Genomic DNA, 16,592 nt, shown 5'->3' on the forward strand with positions numbered 1-16,592 from the left:
TACCTGTCACCCACTAATACCTTGCAACATGAGATGGATGATATGAACTCTGTCCAAGACATAATAATCCTGGGGAAATATAACTATAATAACAATGAAGATGATGGACAATAATTACTAATAATATTCAAGCTATAAGCATATAATATTTTACTAACACAAGGTTCTTAAATCAGGTTACACATTACAATCACAAATGAGAAACAGGGAGAATTTTAAAGAAATACTAATGATTGGGCCACACCAAAGACCAATTCAATCATAACTCTTAAGAAGGAGCTTAGGCACCAGTCTTTTTAAATACTAACTAACACGTAACCAAAGTTGAGAGCCCCTAACAAATATTCTTGACAATATCTAAACCACTACGCCCACAATAAGAGTTTGTTTTTGAGTATCATAATGGAGTTTCCAAATTACAAGATCCTCTTTGGTATGCAATAAATTGTTATTTAAACAAATACACAATGCTTGCATCCAAAAAAACCTTTTGCACTCATTTATATACTAAATGCAGCTTATTCTGCACTGAAGCAATAAACAAAGCAGATAGTTCCAGCTCTTCCCCCTTTTAGAGGTCAGTTGTTTCTAGGACAATTTCCTTACCTATTAATATCTATTAATATTTGAATGCAGAGGTTAAAATGCAGTTTTTTAATGACCAAAATGATATTGTATCACAGGATAGATAAGAATATATTACTCAAAATGGCATCTGTTTATCACAGTCCTCTTGGTTCTCGTTTGTAGTTCTCTTGAATTATAATATAATGTGAATCACAAAGCCTGATCCGTTACAGCTCTAAAATTCAATTTAAAATAGTTCTCTAAACTCACATTACAGGTTCCTTTCATGTCTGTACTGGATGTGTTCAGTTCTGAACTTATTCTAACTTTCTGATTTTTAGACGTGTGTGTGTGTGGGGGGGGGAGGGGGGGGGGATGGTGCCCGCACACATTTCTCAGAAGCTCCCTCTTAACTGGATCTCCTTTCCCAGTTACTTCTATATTTAAAAGCTATTGATTTTCTCTTCTTAAGCCTTGCATTCTCCTGATATCTCCTGTTCCTCCATTTTACAATAAACTCTTTATCTAGCTGTCTCCATTTTTAAAAGCCTTATCCCTCCTAGTGTTCTTATCTAGAACTCTCTTTCAAGTGTGTAACTGTTTTCTTTATCTCTCACCTTTCACCACCCCTCTCTTCCTGCAGGGTAATCCTACCCTTCTCCCTCTTAATTTCTAGGTTTTTTTTTTTTTTTCTTCCTCCTAGAAGTGTTGTATTTTCTATAACTGCATGTTCATTAGAAAGGCAGTGATAGCATCAAATTGCAGTATAATAACATTCTCCCCATCTGATAAATGCATTTTATTCTGAAGTTGCTTCTGTAGAAAGGGATGTGAATTTTGGAGCCTATCAACCCAGCTCTCTGTCAGTGTTTTCAAAGGCAGACATAAATCATTTTGAAACATTCACAACGTTTAATAATAACAACATCAAAATAACCGCATTTTAATGAGATATACAGACTACAGTGCAAATACAAGAAAATGATCTAAATAGCTACTGAAATTAATTCCTTATGATAGTTCACACCTAGAATAATGACTTACTCTCAGTATTTTTATATTCTGGCATCAGACATTTTCCCTATATGGAGGCTCTTATCCAATATGCTATATCACCCAATACTGTCTTCTAAATTGTCCTTTAAGACTTTTCCTAGAAAAATCCCTGGATATAATGCTTATTAATTGCATGTTGTCTTCCAACCATTTTTAAAGAATAAACTTAAGCCAAAGTGTCTAATTTCTAATGTAATCCAGGAATTTCTCACACGTAGATATACAAATCCATGAGAAAGATTCATTAGTATTGGACAAAATCAATTTGATAATGTCTCCTAGAGTGGTTTAAATGCCAACATTCACAACTGGTCAAGCTTTCAAGCTCTCTTTAGGTGGTAAAAGTTATTTTTATGGAACTCTGAAGCAGTTCAATTATTCTGAGCTTTTGCTGATCTAAATCTACAAATGCTAATGGGTACTTAGTTCTACAGTTATAAAGCCAAGAATATTCTGGCATTATACCTCTACCAAACAGAAGCAGTGAATCATTTATACGCACTAAGTCAGAATAGATAAGGATAAAATTAATAACTATAGAGCATGAGCTTAAAATCTATTGCCTTAGAATATATATACTATTTCCTTTTCAAGTATCCAAAGGCCATCTGTATGCTTTAATCTTCTAAGAGGTACTCACTGTATCTTATCACTTAAAATGTGTTCAGAGAATCTCAGCCAGGAAGCTAGATTTATATCTTGCTTTTGCCACTTACTGTCTGAATGACCTTGGAAAAGTCACTTTGGAATTCAGGGGTGAGGAACTTTATTTCTTCCAAGGGCCATTTGGATATTTATAACATCAGTCAAGGACCATAAAAATTATCAACTTAAAAATTAGCCTGCTATATTTAGTCAAACATGTAATTAACTCACCCCTAATGCTTTGGCAGAGCCAGATCAAATGATTTTGAGACCCAAGGACCTGGACATTCCCCACCTCTGATATAGTACCAGGAAGGGCTCACTCTTCTGAATCTAATTTTCTTTATCTGTGAAGTGGTGGGTGGGGGTAGGAGAGGCGGGGAGGGGGTGGGGCACTGGATAACCCCTCACCATGGTTTGCTGAACCCATTAAAATGAGGAAATATTGTATATGAGAACATATTTCATAATAGTTAATATGTCTCATAACTTACTGTCATGGACACGCTGCCCGATAGAATTTAGATTATTGTAAAGCTTTTCCATGGTTTGGTGCACAATGCTAAACTGTGACCCAATGTCTGTATTCCTATTTAACCACTTGATGGAGAGAAAAACATTTGAAAATTACTATGAAAAGATCATTCTTCAAAAGAAGGTTGTTATGTCTACAGATAGACAAAGTTAGACAAAGCCAGGGAGTTTATGCTGTTATCTTCATGCATAATCTCCTAACATCTTGAAGGACATAAAGCATCACTCTCCTTGGTAATACCCACTCCCTGTTTTATCAGTCCATCTCAAATCTGTTCCTATTTTTATCCTAGGGCCGTGGCAAAAAAATAGGTTTGAGTAATTAACTGCTCCTCTACTGCACACGAAGGAGAATGTAAAATGCCTATCTAGCCGGAGGTTTTCCATTAGTGTTTAGGAGATATCTGCTTCTGAGTGAAAAGAGAGGAAGGGATGGCTTGCTCAGCTTTGATTCAAGTAAGCAACATATGGCCAACGACTGGGGACGAGAATTGACCAAACCATATAAGCATGCCTGCAAAGGTGTGGTATTCCAAAAGAGAGACATTTATACTACACAATTTATAGCACTGGTTTTGTATTAGAACAATTGATTCAAGTAGTGGTTCTGGTACTGCCTACTTTGTTACACATCATGAGAAAGATTATTTAACACCTTAGTCTCAATTTCTTCACCTTAAATGGAATATTAATAATATTTATTATAGAGTGCTGTTATGATTCTTAAATGACACAATATGTGAACATTCTTTCATAAGTGTAAAGCATTCATTCCTATAGCATTTGGCACATTTATTATTCAACACACTTCCATTGAGATGCTAACTGAACAATTTTCATACCTTTACAGAGAGATTGCCCAAAGCATTTAGCATGTGAGTGTACATTTAGAATAAACAAAGATATTTCAGTGGTGGTGGAGATGAAGGGAAGTTATAATATGCAGAATTTGACAAACAAGTTGTCCATAAAGTCAGTAAGAAACTGATGGCTGAGCTGACTGTTTTGCAAAAGAAATCCTGGGATTGGTCTTCAACCAACACGTTTTGGGAAAGAATGAATCTGTGTTTTGATTGGAGAGGCCAGATGAAACAGTCAAGAGACATATGAAAACATGCTCATAGTTACTAATAATCTGAGAGGTGCAAATAAAAACAACAATGAGGTACCATCTCACACCTGTCAGAATGGCTATCATCAACAAATCAACAGAAGACCATTGCTGGCGAAGATGTGGATAAAAAGGAACCCTCGTGCACTGCTGATGGGAATGCAGACTGGTCCAGCCACTGTGGAGAATAGTATGCAGTTTCTTCAAAAAATTAAAAATGGAACTCCCATTTAACCCAGTCATCCCACTTCTAGGAATATATCCCAAGGAACCAGAAACACCAATCAGAAAGGATGTACCCCTATGTTCATAGCAGCACAATTCACCATAGCTAAGATTTAGAAACAGCCTAAGTGCCAATCAGCAGATGAGTGGATTAAAAAACTGTGATACATCTACACAATGGAATACTATGCTGCTGTAAAAAGAAAGGAACTCCTACCATTTGCAACAGCATGGATGGACCTGGAGAGCATTATGCTAAGCAAAATAAGTCAGTTGGAGAAAGATAAATATCACTCATTTATAGAATATAACGAACAATATAAATTGATGGGGGGGGGGGGGGGGGAGAGACAGATCCAGAGACAGAGAAACATCAATCAATCAGACCGTAAACTTCAGAGGGAAGGTAGGGGAAGGTGGGGGTAAGGGGGAGAGGTCAACCAAAAGACTTGTATGCATATGTATAAGCCTAATCAATAGACACAGACACCAGGACAGTGAGAGCATGAGTGGGGGGTTGGGGGAGGGGGGACAATAGAGGGTATAAGGACACATATGTAATATCTTAATCAATAAAGAAAATAGAAGGAAAAAGTCTATGTTCATGAACCAGACTGAATTTGAATCCTGACTCCACTATTGCACAGCAGTGCAACCATGCTCTGCCTCAATTTCCTGATTGGTAAAATGGGGATAATAATAGCTCCTCCCACATAGGAGTTTATAAGGATTACATGAGCTAATAAATGAAAAGGACTTAATAAATAATAAATGTCAGGTACTATTAGAGTTCACTACTTGATGACCAATTTCTGGAAGACAGGGCCCTCTTAGGAATCACTAGATCCTCAGTGTTTGGCACACAGAACAAACAGAATGAGTTTCTTTAAAAATATCTACTAAGTATCTACCTGTAGCTAAACAATAGCAACTATAAAACAAACAGTAATAAGTATTGATATGTCTTCAATTACTTTACCAATATATCATCCAAGTCTAAGAAATGTAGGTCATGACTGACTGGTCCATAGAAACTGCAATTGCATTGATAACACGCTCAACAAAATGCATCCTGTAATTTAATACACAAAGGTCAAAACGTTTATCCCCTAAAAATGTTTTCTTGTGCCAATGTGACCTATAATTTCCAAGTACAACAATGTGACCTATAATTTCCAAGTATAATTTCTATGAACTATTACAAATAAGAATTTAAAAAATATGTGCTTTTCCCTGACTGGTGTGACTCAGTTGGTTGGGCGTTGTTCTGTGTACCAGGAGGTTGCCAGTTTGATTCCTGTTCAGGGCACATGCTCTGGCTGTGGGCTCGATCCCTGGTTGGGGGCGGGCAGGAAGCAACCTGATCAATGTTCTGTTCTCATAGTAATACGTTTTGTTTTGTTTTTTTCTCTCTCTTTCTTCCTCTCTCTGTAAAAATCAATAATTTTTTTTTCCTAAAAAGTGCTTTTAACAGTAGCTTTCTTAAACTGAACAGATACAGTTTCACTTTTTCAAATGTTAAAAACACCTGGAGATATACTACATAGAAGTAAGCATACTATGAGTCCAAGGAATAAAAATCAGTTCATGACTTTTATCTTTTACATCCTTTCACTCACCAAATGTAGACTATTTCACTACCATTTGTGTTCTTTCAATAGGGTGGCAAGGAAGGAGGAGAGAGATTAAATTAAAACTAGTCTAACCTGTTTTGTTCTAGAAATTTTTCTTAGGTTACGTGGTAAAGAAGTCCCAAAAAGCATTTAAAAACGGTCACCAACACAGATAAACTGAAAAATAAAATGCTTATTCATTTTGATAAAATCAGTTATAAAACTAAGTTTGTTTCATCAAGTGAAAATAGCTATCCTTCAAATACATTCAGGCTTTCTTTAGAAGTCGTTTTAAAAAGTGCTGTGAATGGTTAATTAATTTGCATTTGGTATTATTTGCCAAATATAGCCAATCATAACATTTACATACAGTAGATGGACAGAGATAAAATTCCCGAATCCAAATATGCAACCATAATAAGTGGAAGAGTTTACTTTTTCCCACATTTATGAGAATGAAAATGAAAGTCTTTTGGTGTTCAGACCAAACTCAAAACAAAATTCCTGAACTTCTGTTTTAGAATTTTGATGCCAAGCCTTAGCTAACAAAGTAACAATCCGCCGCACTGTTGCAAAGCTCTTAAAAAAAAATGGGGTTTTATACAAACACTGACAGGCTCTGACCATCAGTGGCATTAGGAGGCGCCACCATAATTGCAGTCTCCTGAAGACATAACTTATTTCAGGCGAAGGAGAGCCAATATTTTGTATTTTAATTAAGAAACCTGGACTTTGTTTATAATAATTGGCTGTTAGGTCAATCCTTGCCAGGATATACTTGTAAAAGAAAACTTTTGCCTCAAGAAAGCTTTCATTTAAGATTTTGCAACAGATTTAGGATTTGGGATGGAATCCTTTTCAATTATTTATTTTAGTTGCTTTCATTATAATACCAAATAGCTTAATATATTTGCGTATGTTTTCAACCTACTCATCTGTGGCTATAAATATTTATTATTTGCTTCTTGAAAATTTTTAATCATACTGATGAAAATATATTGTTTGCTATGAATACAAAAGACAAACTATTTTCCTTATCTAACTAGTTAGACCTGAAAATAAGTTTGCACAGTGCTATAAAATAACTCAATCAATAACTCAATCAAGACAGAGTGAAATACCAGAGATCATCTAATAACACATAAAACATCTTAGATGTGAAACACCCATGTACTCATTTTGAAAAATATATATATGTGTGTAAAATATATATATTGGCTGTTCAGATCAAAGCATTCTATATAATAAACCTTTAAAGCTCCTATTGTCCAAATGTTTTTCTTTTCAATAATAATTATATTTTTGGCACATGCAACAATAGTAGTATTGCTTAGTATTTGTTTTAAAACTAAATTAGAGGCAGAATATGTCTGAAAATTATAGCTCTGGAAAATTGCGTACCAAAGGAAATCCAATGGAACACTGCCACCTTTTGGTAACACAAATGGTAAAGCTGCAGTTTACTGTAGCCTTTTTGAATGAAAATGTTTAGACAGACTTTCAGATTTTAGAAATAGAAATCCTATCTCTGTTGGTATGAAAATAACTATCGTAATTTTTCTTCTCAGTTGTGGTCCTTTATTTTTAAGTGTTTCAGTTTCTAATTTTGCAAGTTCATCCTCAAACTCTTGAACTTTAGAACCTGGAAAGGATTCTTCCTGTTTATTTTGTAAAGAATGGCAAGTAATGGCCAAGTAATGAACAACACAAAAGACTTTTATACCCTGGGCCTATCCCGAGCATTTCTATGACTTCTCTTTATACCTAACCACAGCACTGCCCTACAGAACAGTCTTTTGCAGAGACACATTCAAATTCCCCAAGGTACTAATTGCATTTCTTTCAGCTGGAAGGATTTATGCCTTCTCACTCCTAAGTGTTTTATGTATTCAACTTTAAATTATGGGGCAAAAGAAATGATACAGGAGGTGCCTAAGCACATATAGGGACTAATTGGCGTGTGAGAAGAAATAAAGGGCTAAATATAGACAGAGATTTTATTTAGAGGAGGACCTGAAACTGTGAGGCTGTCTAAGCATAGGGACAAAACAAAATAAAGCAAAGCAAGAGTAGGAGAGTAGATAAGCATTAATAAATAAGATAAATAAAAAAAAAATAGTTGTACAACACATTATACAATTCTTTTTCGGTTCAGTTCCTGCAACCTAATAAAGAGCCCTTTTAGCTACAAAGGTAAAGAAACAGTAACTAATATGTAATCAAAATGAAATAAGAACAAATATATAGATGAATATAAAGAAAAGAGAGAGAAATTCCTAGATGTGAGCAACCAAGAAGAAATCTAAAAATGAGAGATTTGTCAAGTGACTCCCTAGCTGTTCAATGGCTGATCAGACTCAGGTAGAGTCCTATTTCTAGGGGCTGCAGATTAAATGTCCATTTGTAACATGAACATGACCTTGGGTATATATGAGTTTATGTGTAAAACCGGAGATGCATGCAAAGAGCCAGAAAAATGATGTGACTCCTGAGTGACAGAGGAGAGGAATAAAATCACTCTCCCTGGGGAAGTAACAAGAATATATCTGATGTGGCCCAAGAATCCAAGTGGAAAACAAAAAATTCTTTTTTAGAAGTTAAAAGCCTGTGTGGTATTATACTGTCTTTCTGGGTAGCGGTAGAATCTCCAAGCCTAGAAATGAAAAATTAATCATAAACTAATTAAACACAGCATCGCTTCAACAACCTGTGGTCAACAGTATTACAATAGAGGGGAACATACAGCAGTAATAGGATATTAATTATAATTTGAAAAGGTGGTAGCTCTCATCTCATCTCAGCTGTTTTCTCTTTTTCATTCTCTGGCTCTTAGTTTTGAGTCACCAGCTGTCCCGCTCTGAGGACATTCAGGCAGCCTATGGTTAGACCCACAAGTTGAGCACCTAAGGCCTACTAGCACCCACTAAAGTGAATTTGAAAGCAGATCTTCTGAGACCTTTCAACAGCCTCCTGAGTGAATTTGTAAGCAAATCTCTCCCTCCATCCATCCCTGTAATACCATCAGATGATACCATGGCCACAAACAAAGGCTTAACTGCAGTCTCATGATTCATCTTGAGCCACAGGCTTCTTTTATGCTGGGGCCAGATTCTTGACCCACAGAAAGTATGAAATAATAAATGTTTGCTCTTGTAAGCTTATAAGTTTGGTGGTGATTTGTCATGCATTATTGACTAGTTTCTTACATGAGTAAGATGTCCTTAAATCTAGGTTAATTATTGGTATCAGTATCTCAATATTCATAATGGAATGCTAAAGAATATCACCAGATAGTCCAGTTGCTAAATATGGACCTGCCATCAATAAACTTTATACATATCAATATTTTTAGTCATCAAAGAAAATAAATATCAAAAACTGTTTCTGATTCTAAAAAAACATGGCTGAGAAACAATCCAGAAAAGATATTTTAAAAAACATACCATTCATGCACTGCTTAAAAAACTTGATCTAAGGATGAGGTATAAAATAAGCTTTTCTAAATACTGATGTTGACAATAGTGTCCATCTCTAAATATATCCCTTTTAAAGCATCACATGAAATTTTTATTTTAAAATTCAGTTATAAGGAAATGTGTTTCTATAATTTCATTAATTCATTCAATAAGTATTTATTGCTTTATCATAAATTAGGCATTCAAGATTATACTGGGAATATATTTATTAAGGGGGGAAAGTGTCTCTACCTGCATAGAAGTAACATCTAAGAAACAAGTAAATATTAAACAACTGATCCCAAGTAGAAAGATGATAAGGTAAAAGCTTTAACCAACACCCCCAAATGGCAGATCTCAGATATCAAAGAGAAGCGTTAGACAAACATAAAATTTTTCAAAGGGGATTTATAAAAACCAGTTAAACAACCCATAACTCCTTTACTTCAAGGGTTCAAAAGTAATGAATACTGCTGATGTGTTGTAAGTCCTTACTTATTTTTGTCTGCATCTAACATGAAACTTAACTGTAATGACAAGGGTTTCAATGCATCTCCTCAGAGAATCTGACATGTACACCTTAACATTGGGAGTTGCAATGGATGGTGTTCTATTCCCACCTAGAAAATGTTAAAGGCAAAAAAACCTTGGGCTAGTGTCTCTTATCATGGACCAAGGGAGATGGCCAAGTTGAGATGGGCTTGTTGTTACAGAATTCATTAAAGCAAAAGGCACCTGAGGGTTTTCCATAGAACAGATCTGGACCACAGATGCAGGAGAGTCAATACATTAAGTCACGTTAGGGCCTTGTCCACAAAGGCTATCTAAAGAGTGAACTGGCTGCAGTAGAGAAAAGTTGAAAGCATCCCTGGATTCCCAGAGCAATAAACTAGAAGAAAAAAGTATCACCTACATCAAGACAGTAGATGAGAAGTCCCGGATGATGGAAGGCAGCAAGCAGTGCATCTGAAGAATCCATGCAGGTATTTTACAAAAGGAAAGAGTCAGTGTTTGTTGAACATCTGTAGGCCAAGGGAAGACAAAGCAAGCACATGAAAACGTGCAAATAAGAAATAATCTGCTGCTTTTACCCCTCTGCTTTAGTATCCTATGGCTGCCATAACGAATTATCACAAACTGGGTAGTTTGTAACAACACACACAACCCAGTCTATAGTACTAGAGGTCAGTTTGAAATTAAGGTGCCATGTTCTTTTTGCAGGCTCTGGAAACAGGATTCTTGTGTCTCTTCTATTTTCCGGTGGTTGCCAGCAATCCTTGGTGTACCTTGGCTATAAGTGTTTAACTCTAATGCGTGCCTCACACTTCTTAGTGCCTTCTCCCCTCTGGGTCTGTCTCTACCTCCTCTTCTAACAAGGAGACCAATCATACTGGAATTAGGGCCCACACTAATCTAAGGTGACCAGACGTCCCGCTTTTGGCGGGACAGTCCCGACTTTTAACAATTTGTCTCAAGTCCCGCAGCGTTTTAAAATAGTCCCAACGGTACGCTGGACAATTTGTGAATAATCAGGACTGTCCCGCCAAAAGCGGGACGTCTGATCACCTTACCCTAATCCACATGTGTCAAACACAAGGCCCACGGGCCAAATCCAGCCCGCCAGGCCTTGCAATGTGGCCCGCACCGCGCTGTCATCACTGCACTCCGCTGTCAATTTATGACATTGTCAGTTTATGACTGTTCAGTAAACCATTCGGCCCGCGATTTAGGCTGGATTTTAGATTTTGGCCCCTTCTCTGAATGAGTTCGACACCCCTACCCTAATCGAATAACATCCCACCTTAACTAATTGCATCTACAAGGACCATATTTCCAAATAAAGAGGCATTCATAGGTTCTGGGTAAACATTAATTTTTGAAGACACTATTCAAACACATACACTCCCCTACCTCCTAACCATTCAAATCCAGAGGGTAGTACGAAAAAGTAACTAATGGTGGAGGTAGCTAATGAGCAGACTATTTTGCCTTCTGTCTCTGCCTCCCTCCAACCCCTTTTTGTCTTGATTTTGCATCTTCATCTTATGCCAGGCTCCACCTTTTAGTCAGATTCACCTTCTTTCAGTTCCTTAGACTTGCCATACTCACTCTTGCTACAGGCTTTTACATTGCTGCTTTTCCCACCCGGAATGCTCTTCTGGAATATACCTACATGCTTAAGTTCTACTTATTTCTTTTTTTTTTAATTTAAAAAAATATATATTTATTGATATTTCAGGGAGAAGAGGAAGGGAGAGAGATAGAGAGCTAGAAACGCCGATGAGAGAGAAAATCGACCAGCTGCCTCTTGCACATCCCCCACTGGGGATGTGCCCGCAACCAATGTACATGCCCTTGACCAGAATCGAACCTGGGACCTTTCAGTCTGCAGACCGACGCTCTACCACTGAGCCAAACCGGCTTCGGCTACTTATTTCTTCAAAATTCAAATGAAAACTCACTTTGTCAGGACCCAATTGCTAGTCCATGGAAAAGCTTTTATAACAAAATGAGGTAAAAATAAGTTATAGTAATAATTATACTATCAAATAGATGGATATATCAATGCATATTAAATTTAAGCTTGAGCAATAATATAATTGCAGGCTGTGCTTTCTTGGGAAATATTTTCTTTTTATTCTGTGATTTTGCCTTTCCTGCTTTTTTATATTTAAGTGCATTTTATGTTAGCATATCATAGTGATAGAAGGTGGCAGTTCCTTCTTTTTTTGCCCTTAATTGTCAAAGATAAATAAAACACTATAAAGCTGACAAGTTTATGTCACAAAATAATTGAAATTTTATTGACTTATAAAATCTAGAAGCCTGGGAATTACTCAGAATCTAATGGTAAGACTATCATATGGCACATTAGAGAAATGAAAATGTGGGAAAATGCAATAAAAAAGATACTCTCTTTTCACTAACTATGATTGCCTTCATTCTGTGTTTTTTACTATTACTCTCACAGCTACTAAACTTGTTTTTATTCCAATATTTTATTCCTATACAATTTTCTAAATCCATTCCTCACTGCTGACTTACCCATCATTATTGCTTAATTTAGTGCTTCCCTTCATAAGACCTCTGAATTCCACATCTCCTTCACTTTTTAACATTCCCATTTAACCAAGCTGTTTGCTCAGGTCCTTTCCATTGACTGTGTTCTCTGCTGCGGTTCCCAGAGTCATGCTGTACCAGCAGGGCCCTCATCATTATACCCCAGTCATTTGTTACTCTTACTCCCTTGTTGGCTCTGAATTTAATATTCTTACAGTGGCTCCTCCAAGCTAGCTTAGTCATTTCAACCTCCCACTCCAATTCTATACTCACTTAACCCATGTTTAGCTCCTTCTATAATGCATTGAAATCATTTAATAAATTTTAAATTAATTCATTTTCTACCTAATAATGATTCTGTATCCTCTTTTATTTTATTTTTCTCCTCTATGCATGGGGGGGAGGGGGGGAATGCTTTGAAATCTCTCCAGTCCCTTACATTTACAAGAATTCCATACTACTCTACATTGCTCAAGATCACACAGCCTCCAGAACTCCCTTGTTAATGTTTTCTACCAAGTGTTACTGTCAATCATAGACCAAATATGCATTTTTCCAAATATACATTGGTCTGAATATCATACAAACTCTTTTTTTTTTACCTGCCAATCACTGGCAAAGTATTATTATTACCTCTCTTCTATTCAAACTATCATCATTTTATCACTATACATGTCAACTACAAGTATTAAGATTTTGTTTTTACCATTTTAGCTGAAATTTTTTTCTTATATACCAAGTCTGATATCCTAATTATATGACTAAATAAATTTTCCCATTCTTGACTTTTCTGATATATTCCTACAGCAGTCGACACTGTAGTTCAATATTTAAAAATGTCAACCATTATTTCACTATGAAATTTTTTCTTCTCTTGAATATATGGCACTAATTCTCCTTCTCTCTGTGTATGCAGGAAAAACTTTCTGGTCATTAAAACTTGGAAAAATACCATAGGCTGCTCTCATGTGTGCTCTCTTCAAATAAGTCTACCAAGGCCTTCCCCTAAATTCTAGCAATACCACCAATTATGTGTCTCTGTCATTGTATTCTCTATCAATACACTTATCTCTTCTGCCAAACCTCCAAAAATAATGTGCTCTTTGAAAGTAGGGACTTTTGCTTTTTAATCAGTGGGAGTTCAGTGCAAGCATAAAGTGTTTTGGATCTCATGTTATAGGTTTTAAGACTGTATCCTAAATGTTAGGAGAAATCTCTAAAAAATGTTTAGAAATGTATTAGATCCCACCTCACACCTGTTAGAATGGCTATTATCAACAAGACAAGTAATAACAAATGAAGGAGAGATTGTGGAGAAAAAGGAACCCTCATTCACTGCTGGTGGGAATATAAACTGGTACAGCCACTATGGAAAATAGTATAGAGATTCCTCAAAAATTTTAAGAATAGAATTACCATATGTCCCAGGAATTCCTCTTCTGGGTATCTATCTAAAAAAAAAAATGTAAAAACACTTATTTGCAAAGACATATGCGCTCCTATGTTCACTGTAGCATTTTTCACAGTGGCCAAGATACAGAACAACCCATGTGTCTTTTGATAGATGATTAAAGAAAATGTGGTGCACATATACAAAGGAATATTATTCAGCGATATGAAAAGATAAAATATTGTCATTTTCAAAAACTTGGATGGTTCTTGAGAATATCATGTTAAGCATAGTCAGACAGGAAAAGTCAAGAACCATATGATTACAGTTATATGTGGAATATAAAACTGAAAGCAACAAATGAACAAACAATATAAGTAAACAAAAATTCATAGAAACAAACAACAATATGGTGGATATTAGAGAAAAGGGGGGATGCAAGGGTAGTAAGGATAAAGGGGACAAATAGATAGTGATGGTAAAAGAGTTGACTTTGGATGGTGGGCACACAATGCAATATACAGATGCTGTATCATAGAATTGTACACATGAAACCTATATAATTTTAGTAATTAACATCACTCCAATAAATTTAATGAGAAAAGTATATTATATTTGAACAAATTTAAGTTATAACTTTAAACTATAAACTCAGATAAGCAGAAATGTAATATCCTTCTTCTGTAATACACCTATTTCAATCCCAGTTTTTAATCTCTATTATTATACTTTTGTCAATTCTATAGGAAATAGTTCTTTGTAATTTAAATGCTTTCTACTTAAAATTTTCTTTCCTTCCAACCCCCTTTATCCTCAGGGGTTATTTAATTTCATGTCATGAAAGGAAGGCATCTGGTCTATGGCCATTGCTAATAGTTCATGCTACGATCTATTTAAATGCAGAGTCAAGCAGGGTTCCTGAGATTCTAATTGGATCAACTGGATGAATGATATTACTTTTCACTAAGAAAAATAAAAAGGAATAGGAGCAGGGCTCAGACTGGAGAATGCTATATTTGCAGGGTGTGGGAGACAATCATGAAAGTAACTCAAGCAGACAGATGGGGCATCTGAGATTGGGCATTCAGAAGAAAGAGGTGAGCTAGAGATGGTGATTTAGGGCATCAATACATGCCTGGCAAAGACAGATGCTCAATAAAGACTTGTCAAATAAACAACCACCACACACCATTAGAAATTATGGTTGAAGCTATGGGAATGCAAGTATAGAATAATAATATATAATGGCTGAAAACACAAGGTTAGGAAACATGAATATGTATGAAACAAGCTAAGGGAACTTTGTTCTTTAAAGAGACAGTGTAGGAAAACACACACACACACACACACACACACACAGAAACACCAAAGAGATAGTAATGTCACTGAAACAAAGATAGCAGATAGTTCAAAAGGGTGGATTAACCCTAGTGCAATTCCAATTTAGGTGTCTGTTTTGTCAAACAGAAGTTACTTATCTCTGCCCAGCTTCTCTCTCACCTAAGTGTGTGCTCTACCCCATGGAATAGTCTATGGACATAGACAAGAGTCCTCTGAGTCCCCAGAACTATCTTTTTGGTTGTAAACTAAAGGCTGAAACATTATCACTTTAAAGAAGATAATGATGAAAATGAGCACCAATTATCTTTTTTTATTATTATTATTTCAGAGAGGAAGAGAGAGAAAGAGAAAAATAGAAACATCAATGATGACAGAGAATCGTTGATCAGCTGTCTCCTACACACCCTACACTGGAGATCGAGCCTGCAATAGAAATCCAACTATGACGTCCTGGTTCAGAGATCAAAGCTCAACCACTGGCCAGGCAACAACAATTATCTTTACAAATGATCAGTTTAGGGATGCACTATACATTGTTGAAGTAGAGGCAATGAATTATGAAGGCAGTCCAATTAAAGTAATGCTGGCAACTTTGAAAATGTCTGTACAGCCAGTGATTTCCCTTTGTGGCTTTGAAATAATACCACCTATGGCCTTAAGGTTAAAATATGGTTCAGAACCTGTGCATATGAGTGGACAGCACTTAGTAGTTGTGGTAGAAGAGGCAGAGTCAGTAGATGAAGAGGAGGCGGGTGTAAAAATCATAAGTATGTCTGGAAAGCATTCTGCCCCTGCAAGTGGTAGCAAGTTCCATAGAAAAAAGTAAAACTTGCTGTTAAGAAGATGATGATGATTTTGAGAATGAGAAAGCTGAAGAAAAATCTCCAGTAAAGAAATCTATATGACATACTCCAGACGAAAATGCACAAAAATCAAACTAGAATGGAAAAGACTCAAAACCATCAACATCAAGATCAAAAGGTAAAGAATACTTAAAAAAAAAAAAAAAAAAAAAAAAAAAGACAGGAAAAGGCGCCTAAAACACCAAAAGACCTAGTTTTTTAGAAAACATTAAAGCAAAAATACAAGCAAGTGTTATATAAAAAAGGCACTACTGTTAAATTAAGCCTCAAAAATGGGGAAAGAGGAAAATGAGAGACAAATATAATCCCTACTGAGTATCATCAACAATCCAGACTGAAGTCTTCTATTTCAATCTCAGTCCCCTTTCCAGATTAACCACCAGTCCATGTCCCATTCTAAGCTGGAAGCTGAATCACTCTTAATCTCCTAAAGCACATATATGTGACTGCTGATTCAGTGTACATTTATTTCTAACTGTTTATTTATCTCACCTCTTTGACCATGTTTTAAACACCTATATTATCTTCCTAGCCGCTCAATAAATATTTGAATGAATCAAAAAAGGTGGACTAATTATCATTTTCAAATAGTTCAGTGAGATCAAGGAAGATAAGAAATAGGAATTGTCTTCAACATTAAGCCACAGTGAGATTATCAAAGACTTTTACCTAAAAAAAAATTTGGTGGTGTAGTCTTGATGGAAATCAGGTTTTAAAGTTTATAGAAAGTGA

The 16,592-nt window shown here is 35.9% G+C and overlaps 1 pseudogene across 1 annotated transcript; it reads left to right on the plus strand.

The window, feature by feature from the left end:
- Positions 1-15,188: 15,188 nt before the first annotated feature.
- On the plus strand, positions 15,189-16,100 carry LOC311625838 (nucleophosmin-like; annotated as a pseudogene). Its single transcript has 2 exons — positions 15,189-15,330; positions 15,512-16,100. The product of its transcript is annotated as a nucleophosmin-like (transcript).
- Positions 16,101-16,592: the final 492 nt, after the last annotated feature.

The sequence above is a fragment of the Pipistrellus hanaki genome (assembly GCF_964339955.1).
Source record: "Pipistrellus hanaki genome assembly, chromosome: 7".
In the NCBI taxonomy this organism is placed as follows: Eukaryota; Metazoa; Chordata; class Mammalia; order Chiroptera; family Vespertilionidae; genus Pipistrellus; species Pipistrellus hanaki.